Source organism: Plectropomus leopardus, chromosome 16, assembly GCF_008729295.1.
Source record: "Plectropomus leopardus isolate mb chromosome 16, YSFRI_Pleo_2.0, whole genome shotgun sequence".
Taxonomy (NCBI): domain Eukaryota; kingdom Metazoa; phylum Chordata; class Actinopteri; order Perciformes; family Serranidae; genus Plectropomus; species Plectropomus leopardus.
Window position 1 is genome coordinate 28,928,613 of NC_056478.1, and position 19,103 is coordinate 28,947,715.

The window sequence follows — 19,103 nt, forward strand, 5'->3', positions numbered from 1 at the left end:
CTTAATTATCATAATTATATATTAAAAATCAGTTTTACAGAATTATTATAATTTTTTTGCTGTTTTTTCAGACCACTTCCTTATTTTGGGGCTTTTTTTTTTTTATTTTGTTTAGGGTTTTAGTTTTTACTTTCTACTAATTTCTTGCTAATTTCTTGGTCATTTCTTTTTAAGTTGCTCATTGCCTTCTTTCCTTCTTTCCTGAATTTAGATTTACGCTGTAAACATGTGCTTTTACTTTGAAATTATTTTATTTATTTTTTGTGTAAAAGACATTCTCATTACATCCAGTAAAACTTACTATAATTTTAAACAAAACATTTTAACTGCTTTTATATTGGGGTGGTCTGAATGCTAGGAGACAGAGGGAGGTATAAGAAAGAGGCTGTAGAGATTCAATATTTTCAGCTTTTCTGCCATGAGGCCTTTGATCCAGCCACAGCAGGCTCCTTCTGTCTCTCACAGTACGGCTTCAGTCGAGGTTCTCACAGTCTCGTATTCATCCAATAGTTGCCCTCAATTAACTGGATTAATGTTGGTGTATGATGCCTGGGTCAGTTTATTAAACAGATCCCTGCATGTGCCACTGATCCTCTCTGTGAGCCTCTGAGGGGCTGCATGACTCTCTGAAGCAGTGCCTCTCAAGTTTTTTTAGGTGTCCCCTATTTTAGAGGCTGAAATAAACCAAGCTGCATTCCTTACATTCAAATTGACAACATTTTTATTAATCCTAATAATTCTGGAGAAACTGGTAACAGAAGGAGCTGAGTTGAACACTGCTGACACAACATTGTCAAAAACCTAAAACTTTATTTTTGTTTTAATTACTTTCTGTTATGAAAGTGAAAAGTTGAAGTCATGTTTTGTTGTGATGAGCAGCATTAGGTTCTTTTTTCTCCATCAAAAATCATTATGCACTTTATATGTCTTTTGCTGTCTAAATAAATGTTGCTAACTTGAGTCTTGATAGCCTTACTAGTCGTGGGAACATTCATTAGGAGCATTAGAATATAGATACCATTCAGTGTGCAACACTCTCGGAGCACAGAGCGTACTCTGGGCAAAGATGGAGCAGCAGAACATCAGACATAGTGAAAGTGAACCTCAACTGTTCATTGCGCTAGGTCTAACAGTCTGCAGCAGCTGCCCCTCTCATCTATTGATCTGATCAGCTTTGACTGCATTGACAGATCAAGTACCAACCTTGCAACTCAAATTAAGAGAGAGGACACAGAATGATAAAAAAGGGACAACCACACACACACACACACACAAACACACACACACACACACAGAATTTAAAAAAAAAAAAAGGTTTGCAGACCCCACATAGAACTGAATATTTTCTCTGTCCTCTGCCTGAACAAATGAGAAAGTTTGCATGTCAAGTGATGCTAAAATTATAAAAGCAGTATAGGCCGAGAAAATCATTAGCACTTCGTAGCGAGTCCTTTAAACAGGAGCATTACAAAGCCAAACTGGTAACCTGAGACAAACACAGGATGCGAGCGACAGCGAAACACAGCATTTTCAACTCAACACTGATTGTACAGCTCCAGTGTGCAGAGGAAAAGGCACGTCCCATCTGATCCCTCGAGTCTAATCTGTGATGACAGTCGCTCTAATGACTGTGTGTTTCATTACCGGAAACACGGCAGAGAATGGGAGAACATGGTACAGATGACATCAACAAGACTGATTCACAGCGCCGCGGGCATACATGGCTAAATCCAGAGAGAGAAATGGATTATTACCAAGACATTAGTCCTTCATCCCAACTCAACCAGAGAACATGACTGTGCTTTACTGTTCCTCTGCATCCAACTGAAAAGGCCATGGATAGACAAATATCCTTGAAACATTCCCAAAATTTGAAATCAGACCACACAAAGTGGAATGCCAAGGAATGCATAACAAACCTCACTATCGGAGGTCATTTCACTTGAGCTGAAAAGGGTGCTGATGCACTATGGTAACATTTGAATGGCTCCCTCCTACCAGCTGAAAACTGAATAAGATTAAGCGAGAGGGGGAAACTCTCTCCCCGACTTGCATTCCAGTTGATTCTCCAGAAGATCCTGTTCAGTCAGAGACCCACGCACACAAAGCCGGCCTGGCAGTCGCTGTGAGACTCCTCACAGGCAGCTAGGCAACGGGGCTTTTGTGCAATCTTCTGGAACTTAGGACTCGGTTCAAGAACGAGAAATGCCAACCCCTTTGCTTTTCACATGGCTCTGGGAGGAGGTCCTGGAGAATACTTATTAACCTGGAAAACAGCCGCCTTCTCATGCACACAAACCGTGTCATATCTGTCCTGTTTCTAATTTGAAAAAAGTGGGCAATCTTAAGGGAAGATGGACAACATTTTTCTAATACATGTCAAATACAAACTTGCAGTGTCTCAAATGACAAACAAGAAGACAATCTTGGCAGTAGAGCTGTATGTGTATTTGTCTTATACTTAACATAGTGTTTGGGTCCAAACTGCCTGGGCAGAGGTCAAATTGGTACTTTTATACTACTGAAAGTAGAATTACCACCTCGCAATTTTATTCCTCAAATTTATGAATCAATTATCAAATTGGTTGGCAATTAATTTAAAAGCTGACTAATCGTTTTGTCAATTAATCATTGCAGCTTAACAAATAATATAATCCTTCAAATAAATGGAACTTAACTGGAACAGTTTATCATTTTAGAAAAGTGTCACGGATGGGAATGTTCATCATTACATTTTCTTCAACAGTTTTTCTTGAAATTTGGTTAAATTGTGCTCTACATTCAGACAGAAACTTGAGGTGTAGCAATTCTGTTTTGACACTGGAACCCTAATTAAAGCCTGGAGGATTAAAAAGAGTTTCTATACAGGGAGGACAGGATGACCTGTCCACACTCATGGCCTTCATGTCCTTTTAACACCCTTCCCTGGAGGGAGAAGTCTGGGTCAGTGTGGGGTCAACAGCCTGGTTGCTCAGTCTGACCTCATCAGAATGCATCGCACTCCTTGCTGTTGCAGTCCTTTGTCTACTAAAATAATTACATTTGTTAATCATAGTTTCTCATGTCATAGACCTTAATAGGGGTTTCAGCAAATTCAGTCATTTGTAGCAGCTTGCTATGATTAAAACATATGCTGCCACATGCTGATTTTTTTTATTTTTGGAACCGGACCGTCATTAGGAGCACTAATACACCTAATTAGACCGTTTGGATATTTATTATACCACACTTTCGGAGCACAGAGCGTACTCTGGGCAAAGAGGGCACAGTTAAAGTGAAACTTAACCTTTCATTGTGGTGGGTCTAAAAGTTTGCTTTTAATCACCACTGCAGCAGCTCCTCCTCTCACCTGTCAATGTGATCTGAGCAGCACTGATCAGATCAACTAATGAATTATCAACCTGTGACTCAAACTCCACAAACTGCTGCTGAGGAAATAAAAAAACCTGATTAAGATTTTCACCAGTGCTGCATTCACAGAACTGCAAAAACGAACTAGAATGATACAGAGGACTCTCACGGGCAAGAAAGCAAAACAAAACAATGTAAGTCTTCACCCTGCCAGCTACTGTCAAATAGATTCTAATTCTCATGAAAACACTGACAATGTAGACAACAAATAGAAAAAGTAAAAAACTTTTAGACACAAGGTAAAAAGTGATAGTTCTACACAGTTCTCATGGAAGGACACAAGAACCAAAGCTGTGAGGACAAAAGCATTTTCTCCTGCTACTGGGAGCACTCCAATATGGCACTAAAAGACCATAACCAACTCATCCTAAGAGTTTCCTCTTTAAACTTACAGTATTAACGAAGCTCATAACTTTAGTTAAGAAATGTGACCGCCACCTGAACATCCCAATTAGCCACTGGAGGCTCAACTTGAACATATCCACTGCTGCAGCAAACACTCAGTTTTCTTACTGATTAATCAAATGATTAATTTTGATAATACAAGGCACTATAAAATGTCAGAAAACGAGGAAAATGACCATCACGTTTTCCCAGAGCCCAAGGTGAGGTCTTCAAATTGCTTGTTTTGTCTGAACAGTCCAAAACCCAAAGATATTCAATTTATAGTGATATAAAACAGTGTTAGGCAGCAAATATAAACATTTGAGAAGCTGAAACTTTTTTTTGTCTTAATTGTTTAAATCATTTACCGTTTAAATGTTTGGGTTTTTTTTAAGATAATTTTTGGGGCTTTTATTGCCTTCAATTGACAGGACAGTGTGGGTGTGAAAGGGGGAGGGAGAGGGGGAGACGGGGTGCCGCTCTATCCACTGAGCCACCAAGCGCCCCAATGTTTAAATCGTTTACATCAAATAATGATCTCAGAGCGACTAGTATGATAAAGTACTGGATATGGTACAATAATTTGTAGCATGGGGTTCAGTGAAACAGGAACACCTCCCGATGTTTGGGTCAAAGCAGCTTCTCTGACAGCTGACGTGTTGAGTCTTGCCGTTTGTCCTGCTGGAGGTGTGATGGGCTTCATTCAAAGGAACAGTTTTGATGGGTGGTGCCCGCTCGATAACCTCTGTGACATACCTGCTCTGACCTCTGACTAATTCACAAATCACACACAAGCAGCAAACATTTCTCGTATCTGGAAGTTCCCTAAACAAAAATATTTCATTGGCTGATTTAACATGAATGGGTGGAAAACCACTGATTCCCAGAGCCAGAAAAGTGGATTCATACATAAGAATGGCAACGGGATAACAATCACAACAAGGATGGGCAAAAGTTTATCTATTAATAACCATATCGCTCTTTGTTACTAAATAGGAGTTCACTTTAGTTTCTGCACAGACACAGTAGCACTTGTAAACGCCTTGTTTGATGCATCCCAAAGCTCACAGGCTTCTGTGTGTTATATATTAATAATTTAATTCAAAAATCTTGGGGTTTTGGACTGTTGGTCAAACAAAATGTCACATTAACATGTCACAATGAGATTTGCAAAATGGGTGCTATTCAACATCAGTGGGTGACGTCATGGTAACTATGCCCATTATTTATGCAGTCTATGGATTTAACCCTTTGAAACCTGGAGTGACATCACTTTTCTTGTGCTGCTTTCAGATGTCTTTCATGGTAAATTAAACCTCTGCACCCTGAGCACGTTGGTGCAATGTCAATGAAAACTTGGCAAAAAATAGGCAATGAGCAATTTTGGTAAGAAATGTTCCACAATTTACAAGAAATTAGTAGATATAGATAATTATTTTTAAAAAGCTAGTGAAAAATTCTAGGGGAAAAAGAGAAAAAAGCTAGGGAAAAATATTTCAAATTATTACATAGAATACAAAGAATTACACATTTAAATTTATATTACAAAATTATTTAATTTTTTTTTTATCCCTTTTACAAGTCATATCATTTTCTGTTTATTTTCTTGCACTTTGTTTTACTAATTGTTTGCTATTTTTCTCTTCTTTCATTACTCATTGCCTTTTCAACCATGTTTTTGAAAAAAATCAAGAGAGAAAAGGAGAAAAAACTAAGAAAAAACTATATTCATAATTATAATTGCATGTTTAAAATTATGTTACAAAATCATTTTTAATTTTTTAAGCCCCTTTTCCAAGTCGTTTCCTTTTTGTTGTTGTTTTATTCATTTATTTTTGCCTTTTTTAAATGATCATTATTTTCATTAACTTTCAGGTAATTCTCTTGCACTTCTTTTAATTTTTTTAACTAATTTCTTGTTGTTTTTTCTTCTTTCATTGCTCAAGTCAATTTGTCCAGGTTTCAAAGGTTTATTAAAGCATGTAACAAGCACGATAGTAATTTAAAAAAAAAAAAATCAATAATCTCATAATATCATCTAATACTACGATAAATACCTTCATATATACAAATTGTCTGTTAACAATATTTCAAATTGTCATTTGAGGACTGACAGCGACATAAACAGACTTTTTGATGAGATGAAGTTTTCAGCAGTTTTCCACAGTTAAGTGTGCCAGCTAAAATAACCACAACACCATGACAGCCCTGAATTACACCTTTCAAGACAGTGTTTAGCTGGTGAAAAGAGCTGAGTTGACTAAACATCTAATGTTTTCTTCTTCATGCTCACAATTTTACCACAGAAGTCAGCGTCACTTGCTAGCTGTCAACACTGTCCCCATGACTGATGAGTGAGAAGCCAACTGTGCATCCTTTAAGACCCCGTACGACAGTTGATATCCAAAGTATGCCAGAAATGTGACTGCTAGTGCCCACCTGCCAACGTATCCAACAGCAGCCCATTCAAAACCCTGACCAGAAAAGCTTTCATTCAAGTTTCAGTGGGTGTGAGGATTTCACATTTCAGATCTGTGATGTGACCCATTCTATGACCCCAAAAATACCTTAAAAAAGTGCACCAACGTCATTTAGTCTGCATGTTGAGAAAGGAATGCAGTGTTGCATATTTTCTGCTTTCCGTTAGTTACTCCCTCCAAAAGTTGGCCTGTGATAACGGGTTTTAGATTACAGTCTACAAATGATTAGCTGAAGGGCGGGTGGGGAAATTTGTCCACAGTGCCACCCACTTTGACAGGTAATCAGTGACAAATAAAAGGTCCTATTCTGTGAAAAAAAGGTGACTTTTAGGGACAAAACCTTAGCTTTTCAATGCAATGGGGAAACTGCTTAGTTATATCATGCAGAAATACCATTCACAGAGCAGAAAAATTATGCTCAAATTAGGCTTTTAGACTTGAGTACCTCCCAGGAACAAGTCCAAGCATCTAACGTTACATCATATGTTTTTTACTACTCATGAAATATTAAGCACTGTTCACACTTCAAACACCAGCATTAAAATGGTTTGTGTTTACTGAAATGGCCCTCGTGGAGTTCATTACGTGCTCTCAGACGTCGTAGCTGACAGATCTAACGTTCGCTGCACTGAGAGAGTGCAAAGATTCAAAACTAAGTCTGTATTACCTTTGTGTAATGAAGCAGGGCATGAATGCACTAAAATTAACTCCAGCATTCTGAGCTACAACACAGCCTGCAGTACATTCTCTATTATGTGGGTCAAGCCTTCCCACTGTTTATGAGCACTCACAGCTCCATAAAGCACGCCTGCCTTACTATACAGTCCCATGGTGCTCTGCATGAGCTTTTAACACACATATACTGTACTTTCACTGATCCTAACACAACAATTCAGCCCATCTCATGTCTTATATATGAAGCAAAACCATATGTTTCACAATAGTTGAGATTGAGAAATATAAACATGTTTACCTACAAAGGTTTTTATTTATTTACCAAAGGAAACAGAAGTTACGAGGATGTAATTCTAGTTCTGCGAGTATGTGCAGAGCCCACTGAAGTGCTTTGTATCCTGTCAGCAGGCAGGTTTCCATTAACCCTGAAATTGTGTAAATTGAAATTGCAAGTATAAAAAACGCCAAATGGAAACACGACAATTTTAAAAAAACTTCCAAATTATCGAGAAAAAAGTTTTTATTCTTGTGTGAGGTGGTATTTCAGGCAATTTGAAAAAGCCATACTTTGCAAAACTGCAATGGAAACACTTTCTTGGTATGCTATGGCTATGTGCTTGTCAATGGGAACTGTCTCCCTCATGATGCAGCAGGAGCTACAAGAGCTGTTATTGCATCCAGAACTCTTCAATAGCTGAGCGGACCATCAGAAGTTTTGAATCCACATTTACTCTGTGAAATCGTGGACTGTCAGCTCCCAGAAATCCCTCATAGGGGCTCGCCTTTCCATTATCACTCGCATAACACGCCTACGTGGCCTTTGCAATAAACCTGCTAATCTGAACATCCATCACCATGCCGCTTCTTTAATTAACATTTTTAAGGTGGTTAGACAAAGCTAGTGACCTTGAGCACTGAGGAATTCTGACCATTCATCATTTTATAGCAGGGTTTCCCGCACATTCAGTTATTTGTGGCAGCCTGCCAAGATCAAAACATCTGCCACCACAAATAGAGTTTCTATATTTGGAGATGAACCGTCCATTAGGAGCACTATTGGAATATACTGTATAATAAAATAAAATAATATATACTTTTAATATTTAAAACAGTCAGAAAACTACAACTTGTCGTCATAACTCGTACTTTGAGAGTCCAAAAAGAAGATGTAACGCTCTCTCGTAGGAGTAGTCTTATTCCTTGCTAAAAGTCAGTGTAGTAATAATAACATCACTTTCAGAAAGATTTCTAATTGGTGAGACAAAACAAGTGAATCCTGAGAGAGACTCTGAGATGCTTGATGAATACTGGCTCTGAGCAACAAGAGTGCTAAAAATCAGACTCCTGTTTTTGCGCAAATAAACTCTTTGAAGGAAAAAGCATTCTGGAGTGTTGCTGGTGTTTTTTCTCATCACCTCACTAAAAAACAAAACTACTGAGTCTGACAGCAGAAGAAAAACAGCACAAGAACAAAGATACCACATGCAGCTTCCCCTCCACTGCTCAGTGCAGCTATTTTCCCAGCAGGAGTGTTTTCCCTCTCACTGTGACATGACTATATAATGTGTATGTAAATCAAGAGTTCAGAATGGAAGGTCCCCCTCGGCCCCTCCCTTCACCCTCGGATTTCACTCAAAACTCAGCCATCTGTCTTTCCTGCACGAGTCAGGGACAGAGGGCCAAAATCAGATTAAAACAATACTTTCACCCACTCGCTAATCCCAAGATCTGTTTCAGTGCGAGCTTGCTGCAGCGGCGGGACGGAGAGATTCTGTGCTGACCGAAGCATTTATAGGGAACAAAATAGGTCAGAAATACCCCAGAGGAACACAGGACAAATATTTACAGCTATATTATCAGTTTAATCACTGCCAAGCAGTTGTGCGTTCTGTGCAGAGAAATGGCAGGCGGACACACTGTTAGTTAATCCTCCGGTCACTGCTGGAAATAAACCTTCTGTCATCCATGTGACATCTGAGCCAGATGTGATAGTCATCTAGTACAGAGGTCAACCTAAACATAAGACTAAAAATAACAACATGTCATCGTGCCTTTTAGTACAATCGGCTGTAAGGCACGGGGCATATTAGTGTCTTGAAAAATCACGGTTCATAGTATCACTGAAGTGATAGTTTGGGATTTTTGAAGAGGGGGTGTATGAGATAATAAAATATAGTCAGTGTGTTACACACAGTAGCTGGTGGTTGGTGCGCTCCCAGTTTGTAGAAACAGATGGGGATCACACCCCACAGGGGTTTGAATCTAAACATATTTTAGCCACTTTAAAAAAGGCCCACCTAAAAAAATCAATACCGGTCTAAGTGAATGCTATATTTTGAGTATTTTCACTGCTTTACCTCGCCATCACACAGCCTTTTCCTTTGGCACTACATTTCTCATCCGCTGCCAGTCAGCTGTTTGGGTCAAAAAGTGCTGTTATGTGATCCAGCTTTTAAAGTGGCAAAAATGTATCTGTTTCTGCAAACCGGGTCCACACCAACCGCCAGCTACTGTATGTAATACATTGACTATTAGTATCTCATAAAGCCTCACTTCAGAAATACCGAAATATTGTTTTAATAGCAACATTTTTACAAAAAGACCAACACAAGCCCATTACAACTTAACATTCTCAATGTAAGAAATAGGTATGAAACTCATAGATTTTGTCGAGAAGTAATTTCCTAGTTCTCCTCTCTCATCACTATCACTTTATACTATCAAATGACGTGTCAATACTGTAAAATTGTTCTTGTAAAACCAAAAGCTCCCAGGAGACGTAGACTGGTCTCATGGTCAGGGTAATGATGCGTCTACAGGAGAGTGGTGTTTATGTGTTCCTGGCATAGAATGAGAACATCTTATCAAAGCGTCTGTACAGTATCAGCTAAAAGACAGAGACAGCTAAGTTTCAGAAGTACTGAGCAATACAGTGTAGTTCTCTGTGTCAATTTGCTGCCCTTTCTTCCGGTTTGTCTCCATCAACAGAAAACTGTTGCTAAGACCAACAGAAGCTACAGTACTGTCTTTGCAGACACACTGCAAAATTCAGCAGTAACTCACTGAAATGAGACTACTTTCTTCTCGTAATTATTCAAAAAGATTCTGACTAAATCCTGAAGAGCAACCTAACACAAGGCTAAAAGCAGTGCTTCACTGCCCTCTCTGGTTGAATATTTGCTGATCTCACCTAGCATAAGTCACTATGTTTCCATACACAAAACGTTCCATTATGTAACCTTACTACAACAAAAGGGATATTTAAAATTGATTTCATGGTTAATGAAAATGAACATTCCACCAATGTTACCATTTACATGCAGCTGTGCATAGATTAGCCTTAAAATGCTCAGCTGTGTTTGACAGGGGTCCAGGGTTTCCCACTCATTTATTTATCTGTGCGCCCGCCACAATCAAAACATCTACCACCTCAAACAGATTTTCAAGAGCTACTGAAATATACAGTACTGTGCAAAAGTCTTAGGCCACTTTATTTTAGCAAGGTTATAATGAACATACATATTTATTTCTCAGTAGTCTCTTTACTAAAATACAACCAGTATACAGTGCTAAAAATGCAAATATTTCAGAATAAAATAACCTAATCAGGCTTAAGTTGCAAAGATTTACTGTGATCTCCATTTCCACTTAGCAAGTTTTGAATTCTATTAGGCAATATGAGATTTAAAATACTAAACTTCTGGTGTATTTACACCAGGTAGCATTCAAGACATGTCCAAAGTTCAATATTGATTGTTTGAGCTATCTTTTGTTATGGTTGTATGAGTCCATGTTTCCACTAAATATTGACTTCAGTCAGGAGAAGCCATTTGTTTAGACTTTTTTGCTGTTTTAAAACATTGTACATGTTCTCTGTATTCTTTGTATCTTCATAAAGAGACTAAGCAATAAATATATATATTATGTCCTCATTACAACTTTTATAAAACAAAAAATCTATGATCTAAGATTTTTGCACAGTACTGCATATACACTGTGCAATTATTGCATCACACTTCCGGAGCGCCAAGTTTATTGTTGCCCAAACAACAACTTCCACACCGTGGAGTACAGTTGTACAACACTGCAGTACAACAAGGGGAGAACTGCAGGAGGTCTGCAAAGACAGAACTTTTAGATTTTTTATGATAAGTACCTTTTTAAGAAAAAACTACCAGCTGTTCAATGTGAAAAAAAAATGCCAAAATAGCTTCTGCTCTACCACACACACACCACTCTTACGACATGCCCATTAAATGGTGTCAACACCATACAAATACTGGATTGAAACAGCGTGTCTGAAACACATACAGGAAAATTCAAATTAATACAGATAATATTGTGTCCGAAAAAAACGCAATGTTGTAGAGCTTCCCCTCAATTCTTAAAATGACGTTTAGGTGGGTCAAGTTTTGCAGGTTGAGTAACACACACTGTCGAGCCTATCCATTTTGAAAGAGCATCGCTGAGCATCTCCACAAGCGATCTCACACTTTGTTTTTCAAATAGTTCTAAGTATAAGACCCGCTTGGTTAAATAAGCATGTGATGCAGTGCGACAGAATTAAAGGATGCAGCTGCACAACAAAGAAGAAGACCCTCCCAGATGCCTCGGAGTTTGCCAGTCTGGTAGCCATAATCACCTCCTGGGCCCTGCTTCATTGTCCAGGAGCACTGAGCAGAAAAGGCCTGTTGTGCTCCTCAGAGAGATGCCTCGACCCTTTCAGCGCTATCTTACAATGAGTTCACCACCCGTGGGCTCCTGAATGCATTACTACAACACCACCACAACACCACATGTGGTTGTTACAATCTCACACGGCCCCTCCCACTCTGTTAATTAGTTTATGACAATTTGGCTTTGATTTGATTTGACAGTCATTCCTATCTGCAATAATATACCAACAGGACTGCACTGTATATATTATATATTGATAATAATATCACTGACCTCAACTAAAAAGAAGTCGGATGGTACAAGAAAAACATGAGCAGGCAGACAGGTAAAGTTGAAGAGAACAAAAGTGAAACAGTAAAATTATTACCAAAGTTCGTTGTAAACATAAGTCACAGTTTACAGACTGATCTTGGGCTGTGCGTACTGTAATTGTTTGCACACACAGTTTCCAGTGCAATGAGGATAACTGTTTACTGGTGGAGTGCCCTGTTAGTTTGACGTCCAAATAAAGTGGTGCAACCCCAATTTCAAAAAAGTTTGGACCCTGTGTAAAAACATAAATAAAATCAAACTGCATTGATTTGCAATTCAGTTGTGACCTATTTTCCATTGGATAAAGTACAAAGAGAAGATATTTGATGTTCAAACTGATAAACTTTGTTTTTTGTAAATATACCCTCATTCTGAATTGATAGCGACATCGTGTTGGGACAGGCGTAACAGTAGATTTGTAAAGTTGTGGAATTCTAAAAAAAACACCTGTTCGTTCCACAGGTGAACATAATTGGATTTGGAAGGGAGCTATACTCGTTTCGAAATAGATCAAAACTGATTTGCAAATAATTGTATTCTGTATTTATTTATGTTTTACACAGCATCCCGGCTTTCTGGAATTGGGGATGTATAAAGCAGAGGTTCCTAAACTTTTTGGGTTGTGACCTTTCCAAATAAGTTTTAGGGACCCATCTTTGATTCTTGCCTTGTTGTATTTGAACAATATTTTGAGGCCTAAAGGTAAAATTATACAGTAATTACAAAAAGATCTTTGTAGAGAAGAAAAAAAACATTAAAAAAAAAACAATTTTGCTCTACAGATATGTATTTTTTCTGTCTTATTCTGTTAATCCCCTTGTCAAATTTATCTTATTTTCCTTGGGGGGCCCTGATAACCACGTTGGGAACCACTGGCTTAGATCATCCGTATGAACTGTAAACAGGAAGCACACTGTCCACTCTGTGGTTGGTTGCTTAGTTATAGAAATATTAAGGATACAGTGAAAAGTAGGATCAAAGATTTCTTTGCTTAAATCAATGACGAGGTGAGACTGTAACTGAAAGTAACACGAGTATAAGGCAGTTAATGCGGTAAAAAAAATTGGGAGTTGTTGTGAATATGGCAACATATTCGAGCAGAACTGGAAGCATCATCTTTTACTAGAGGAAGCTTTTGCAATCGAAAATGAGCACCCATGTTTTGGCTTGACACATCGTGACTGGTCAGACCCAACCAGGAAGCAAACACAGATGGCTTTGTCATAATTTTTAAAAGTGGAAGTTTCTGCCCGTCCAGACTAAATCACAAACCCCAAAATTTTAAGACTAAAACAAGGTCAGCAGCATGTTCCAAATTTTTTGTTTTAGGGGTTCAGCAACGCTGGAGTGGTGTGGACACTAAGCGGAAACGTTGCAGTGTGTTTAACAAAGAAAACATATAAAAGTTAAATGTTGCTGTGTTCTCAGACCTCCGCAATTAACTTGATGAGTACAGTGTTTTCATCCTGAAGTAAGAAATATGATGACCGAAACTACAAAAAATCATTCAAGTTGTAATAAACTGAAGTTATTCTTTAGTGTGCATTAAGAATGACTGCAGTTGGGGGAAATTATGATGGAAAAGCAGAAAAACATGATTGAGGGTGTCTTTTTCTGTTTGTCTCCCACATACAGAGATCAAGCATTTCCCTGCTGTACACACAGCCAAAAATCAGCCAAAAATCAGAAGAAAGACGAGGTGTAGCTGCCCATGGTGCCACTTCTCCAGCTGGAGAGAGCCGAGTGTCAGCTGTGGGGCAGAGCATACACAACCCCCTCCCACACACACTCACACACACACAAACTATAGGCTCTATCCTGCTGCACCAGCCTTTTGTCTCTTTTCACTTTGCTCCTGAAAAAAAGCGACCGTATACCAATATTCCCCCCAACTTCTTAAAGCCTCAGCCCTGGGAGAACTTAATGACAGCAGATGTAGTGTCTGAGAAAGAGTGCATGGCCCTAGAGTTCATTGTTTCAAGCTACCGATGAAGAGTTAAGTGGGATTTGGAGCCCATGCAAGGCTTAAGACTCAAGAAAGCTCCTTTTTTTTCATGCCACAGAACCATTCACTTCCACCTCCAGTGCCTCACTAGGAAGCGGTGCTATGACAAACAGAGTGCTAATCCCAGGATCTATCCTATTATACTACCACCTGAGGCTGGCTTTCAAACTCTAATGTGTAAATCTCATTCCAGAGTGACATCACCTCCTTAAAACGGCAGCAAGATCATAGATTTAACACATTACAATGGTAAAACGGCACTGCGAAAACTAACATTTTTAACATCGATTTTCACTCACAATGCATCATGGGAATTAGCAGATCTCTTTACTTGCACTTGACACTCACAATAGGCATCACCTCACCATCTGACAGACAAATCTAATAATTGCCCCTCATAGTGTCTAGTTTCTGGAGCCTGCAAAATGCCCCCCTCCTCCGCCCTGTGGCCCATTAAGGCTTATTATGTGCCCATTATACACCTGGTGACCTTTGACCTTATCCGCGCTGTGCCATGTTAATCAGCTCCCCGGGGACGTGAGCAGACGGACAGACGGGTGAGGCCGCGTGGGTGCATTCAAGGGCTTCCCACAGAGTACAAGACTACATGCCGCTGTTTTTTAAAGAGTTTTTAAAGATTTTTATAATTAATATTTGATTACAATGGTCTCAGTCCATAAAACAAACTATTCCTCAAACGTTTTGCTTGCAGGAAAAACACAAATTCGGAAACTGTACACTGGCTTTCACCAAACAGCTAAGTGGAATGACTAGGAATCTGGGAAAAATGGATGAATCATCCGTGAAACCCAATCTCACATGAATTCAATGGCTTTCTGACACCAGTGCCATGACGCCATCTACTCACTGAGCCATTTCTGTTGCAGTAAGTTCTGTCGTTGTTTTATACTGTTTGTTCAGTTCACAACAAAAGTAATCAGGCCTAATGAGCACTGTTTCTAAAATTAGTAACTCAGTAACTGCAACAAAGTTATTGCGTCTCTGTCTTTTAGTAGATTTTGAGAATAACTGAACACACTTGGTGTTTAAAACTTTTTATTGCTCTTATTATAAAACTAATACCAGCATAGTACTGCAATATTTTTGTGAAGTAATATGGCATTGTTACATGGATGCAAAGCACTGATAATTACAGATACAAATTAAACTCTTAGTACCCTACTAGAACAATTAATCTGCTTTTTTGTTCAGTCCAATGGCTACATTTTGGGGGAAAAGACTGAAGTGAGATGAACAGACTGAAAATTTAATCTTATTAGATAAAACAGATGATAACAAAGTTCAACTTTGATGACATAATATGCCGTGGAAAAAGGGTCATAAATACTGATATACTGCATTATAGTTTATCCCAATAGTCAGCATATTGCAATATGTTTAAAACTGCCATAATATTGTATCATGACTTAAGTATCTTGAACACTGTATCTTCAGGAATGGGGAATCTCCTTTAAAAGTGGCACTGCACCAACTTTTCTTTATATCATATACATATAATTTCAGAGTTAACTTTCTCAGTATAAAGAGTGCTATTTAGTTGTTGTTTTTTCCAATTTATGCTTACATTTACTGTTTCTAACAAACACTGTGGTCCTTAAGGCCTGATTAATGAGTCAAGTACATTTCATTTCACAAAAAACATCTGCAGATCATGTTTTTGGACAAATCTGACGCCTAAATTATTTACATTACATTGTTTGCTTGGTAGCAGTCATCTTCGCTGGCGTTGTTGGAGCACAATCAGTGACCACCTCTTACAAGACATTGTTCCACAGTAGTCACTTTACATGGTCCCCTTAACTTGGCAGATTTACAAATGAAAACCTGTTTTATACAACCTATGGGTGCAGAAAGATGTATGTTCAGCAGGCTGGGAGATCCATCAAATACTGCAGAACCTCTTAGAAGCATAGAATACAATTTCTTTCAAGTGGTTGTCTGTTTCTGTTAGTTTAAACTATAGTTGTCAAGAAACACAAAGTGCAAGCTTATCTTACTAGGTCAATCTCGAGTGGAGGAGCTCACTCCTACATGAAAAGGCTCCTGGTTTTAGTGGATCTCCCTGCAGGCACCCTGGACCCTGACTTCAACCTGAAGACACCGAAGCTCGTAAACAAATCCCATTCAAATAAAAAGTGCTCTTTGCCGAGGCAACTACCAGCTCACAAAACCACTTCTTATGTCCTCTGGGTGTAGCTTGCTGAATTGTGCTGAGGTATTATCATTATAACACATTACTGGCCGGCCTTCCCTAATGAGCTCATATCTTGAACCGTTAAATACCCTCAATTTGAACCCTCGTAGACTTAAATATTTAGGTTAAGCCTCGGGCTAAGTTGCATGCAGAGGAGATTTCACTTAAGCCTATTTTATTTCACTTTTTAATTTTTTTTCAGGGGCTGTAGCCTAATTTGCATCAGATACAGCACCCAGTTTCCTGATTCATTTTTAATTAATTTATTCTTGTTTTCGGGCATCGTTCACATACACTTAGTTACACTAAACTCTTCCGAGTTCAGAGCAAATCCTTTAAAATAATTATATATTTATATATTTATTTATATAATATATTATATATATATATATATATTAGATTATTAGGGTGTAATATCAGACACTCCCTACTAGGGAATTATTATGTTACTATCATGAAAACAAAGACGGTATCTTGGAAAGATAATTAACAGTGAACAGCAAAGCTTTCTTCCTCAAAGAGGGGCGTTTCAGCTTAGATCTTTAATTTAAAAAATGAAGGATTTCCAACCATAGGATGGTCATAAGTTCCAAAGCAAAACCGTAAGTGAATAAAGTCACAATTAGCTTACCATATATATAGTTACAAGATATGGAAATGAGTTATCATAATAAAACATTAGGGACTGCTGGTGATTTACAGGTGGAGTGTAAAATATGGGATTTTTGTTAAATTATTTTTTAAACACTGGTAAATGCTCATATTTTGAACCCACTGAACCCCAAATTTATCATATCTTATTTGATAAAATTTATCATAGTCAAAAATGATACAAAGAGAAATTATTGTTAGATTTTCAAATTTCGACAGTCCTTTAACATATCGTTCACTATGTGGGCTTCGGTCTTAAAAATTGCAAAAAACATGGGGGAAAAAAGTAAATGAGCAGTTTGTCAATAAATGTCCTGCAAAACACAAGAAATTACCATATTTGGGGTAAAAAAAAAATAAAGGAACATTTATATTTATACATTTAAAACTATTACACAGAATTAGAATCATTTTAAGCATTTTTTCAGGTCTATTTGTATGTTTGTTGTTTTTTTTTTCTACTTTTTAGTTAATTTTCTTGTACTTTTTACAATTTCTTTTTACTAATTCTTTGGGACATTTTTTTTAAAATGTTATTCATTGCGCTCTCCCGTGTTTTTGAAAAACATCAAGCTATTTGCTCAGATTTCAAAACATTAAAATGTTTCTAAAAATAAACAGTTTGTGCCAGTTCCTGCAAAAAACAAGATTAAATTCTGTGGTCCTGCTATATTTTTTGGGGGGGGGGTATCTGTAGCTCTGAGTATGGTCAAGATTTAAAAAAAGAAAAATTCACACACACACACACACACACAAACACGATTAAGTCTCATCAAAGTCACACCCCTCCTCTGATAAATAAAGTACCGTCCCTCAGTCACTACAGTGTAGTAGTGCAGGTACAAAGGGGCACGTCAGAAACAGCGGTTTAGTGACTAAAATAACAAATACTTGTATGATAATGTCGCAATAAATTGAGCAGAACAGGCTAACATGAAGCTAAAAATTGCATTAAAGTTGCTGTGGAGGCTAACTAGCTTACATGAATGTTGCAGTGATTTGTGTCGAAGTCGGAGCGTAATTCCGGTCAGCACAGTCCCAGCACACAGCCCGCCGCGTCAGACTGTAACATTACGCAGTACGAAAACAAGCCGTGTAAACGCTGATATTTCACAGAAAAACACGACTAAATAAGCGGCATATACAAAAGAGACTTACCGAGAGGAGGAATTGTCACGCAAGTGTTGTTGGCTCGCGCGTGCACGGTGTTGTTAGTTAGTCCGGCGGTCTCGTGAGGTGCACGTTGTTGGGAGGAAACTCCACAGTGAAAACACACGGTGGCTTCTGTCGCCGCTCCGCCGCTCCCGCCTCCTCTCTGTCCAATTTGCATGTCAACACAGCCGCTGACAGACTCTGTCAATGCGCTGAAATGAGAGGAAGAAGACTCAGTCCAAACACGGTCCAACTTTCCCCTCAAATGAAATGAATTCCGGTCCAAAAAAGACAAGAAATCACCCAATTTTGACCTTTTGGCTGTGGAGCCGAATAACTCTGCCAAAGATAACTTTAGCCTACTTTAATCTTGCCTCCAGTGCTCCGGCTGCATGCAATGTAGTTTACCAGCCATTACCCAGGTGAAACAAGCGCGCATTTTTATTGCCCATATAATCATAATACTGTGTATTTTGGCAAGTATAAGCATGTAAACGAGGGGCCCACTGATATTGGTTTTTCAGGGACGATACCAATACATTTTATTAGCGGTAAATGAGACCCATAACCGATATTTGGAATCAATATGCATATATGATTAAAATGAAAATCTTTCAGTCAGTATTTAGAATTTAAAATATAACAAACTTCAACACAAAAATGTGTTTAGAGGGCTTTTAGCAAATGTTTAAACAAATTTCAAACATTCAACATCATAGAGGATACAGCAAGTTTCCAACATTTTTTTTATAAAGTCAAGTGACAATTTAAATAAAAAATACATATATAAATTAAAATAGCTATCTTACATTTTACAAAGTTAACCCAGCTAGCAATTTTTGGCTCTTAAAACATTCTGAGAATGGTACAATGCAACCAATGCAGTGTTTTAGAAATGTTTTCAGTGGCAAGTTTTCTTTTAGTTCCTAAAAAGTTCTTCATTTAGCATTCTCTTTAAACACAAATAAAAATATTAAAAATAAAAAAAAGGTCTGTAATCTCAGGCCTCAAAAAACATGTTCTGAATGTTCTTCCTTTGTGGAAACATTTTCTGAAAAATAAGCTATCTGTTTCAACATCTTCTTTAGAATTAACAAATCTTCGTCAGCATGTAACCTTACAATAACATTATTTAAAATGC

General features: G+C 38.1%; 1 protein-coding gene across 1 annotated transcript in view; it reads right to left on the minus strand.

Moving 5' to 3' along the window:
* Positions 1 to 18,052, minus strand: part of ankrd6b (ankyrin repeat domain 6b) — a 52,159-nt gene extending 34,107 nt beyond the window's left edge. Inside the window, exon 1 of the mRNA XM_042503981.1 lies at positions 17,969 to 18,052. The gene's annotated coding sequence lies outside the window, so the exon portion shown is untranslated. The remainder of the gene's footprint in view (positions 1 to 17,968) is intronic.
* Between the last annotated feature and the right edge of the window lie 1,051 nt (positions 18,053 to 19,103).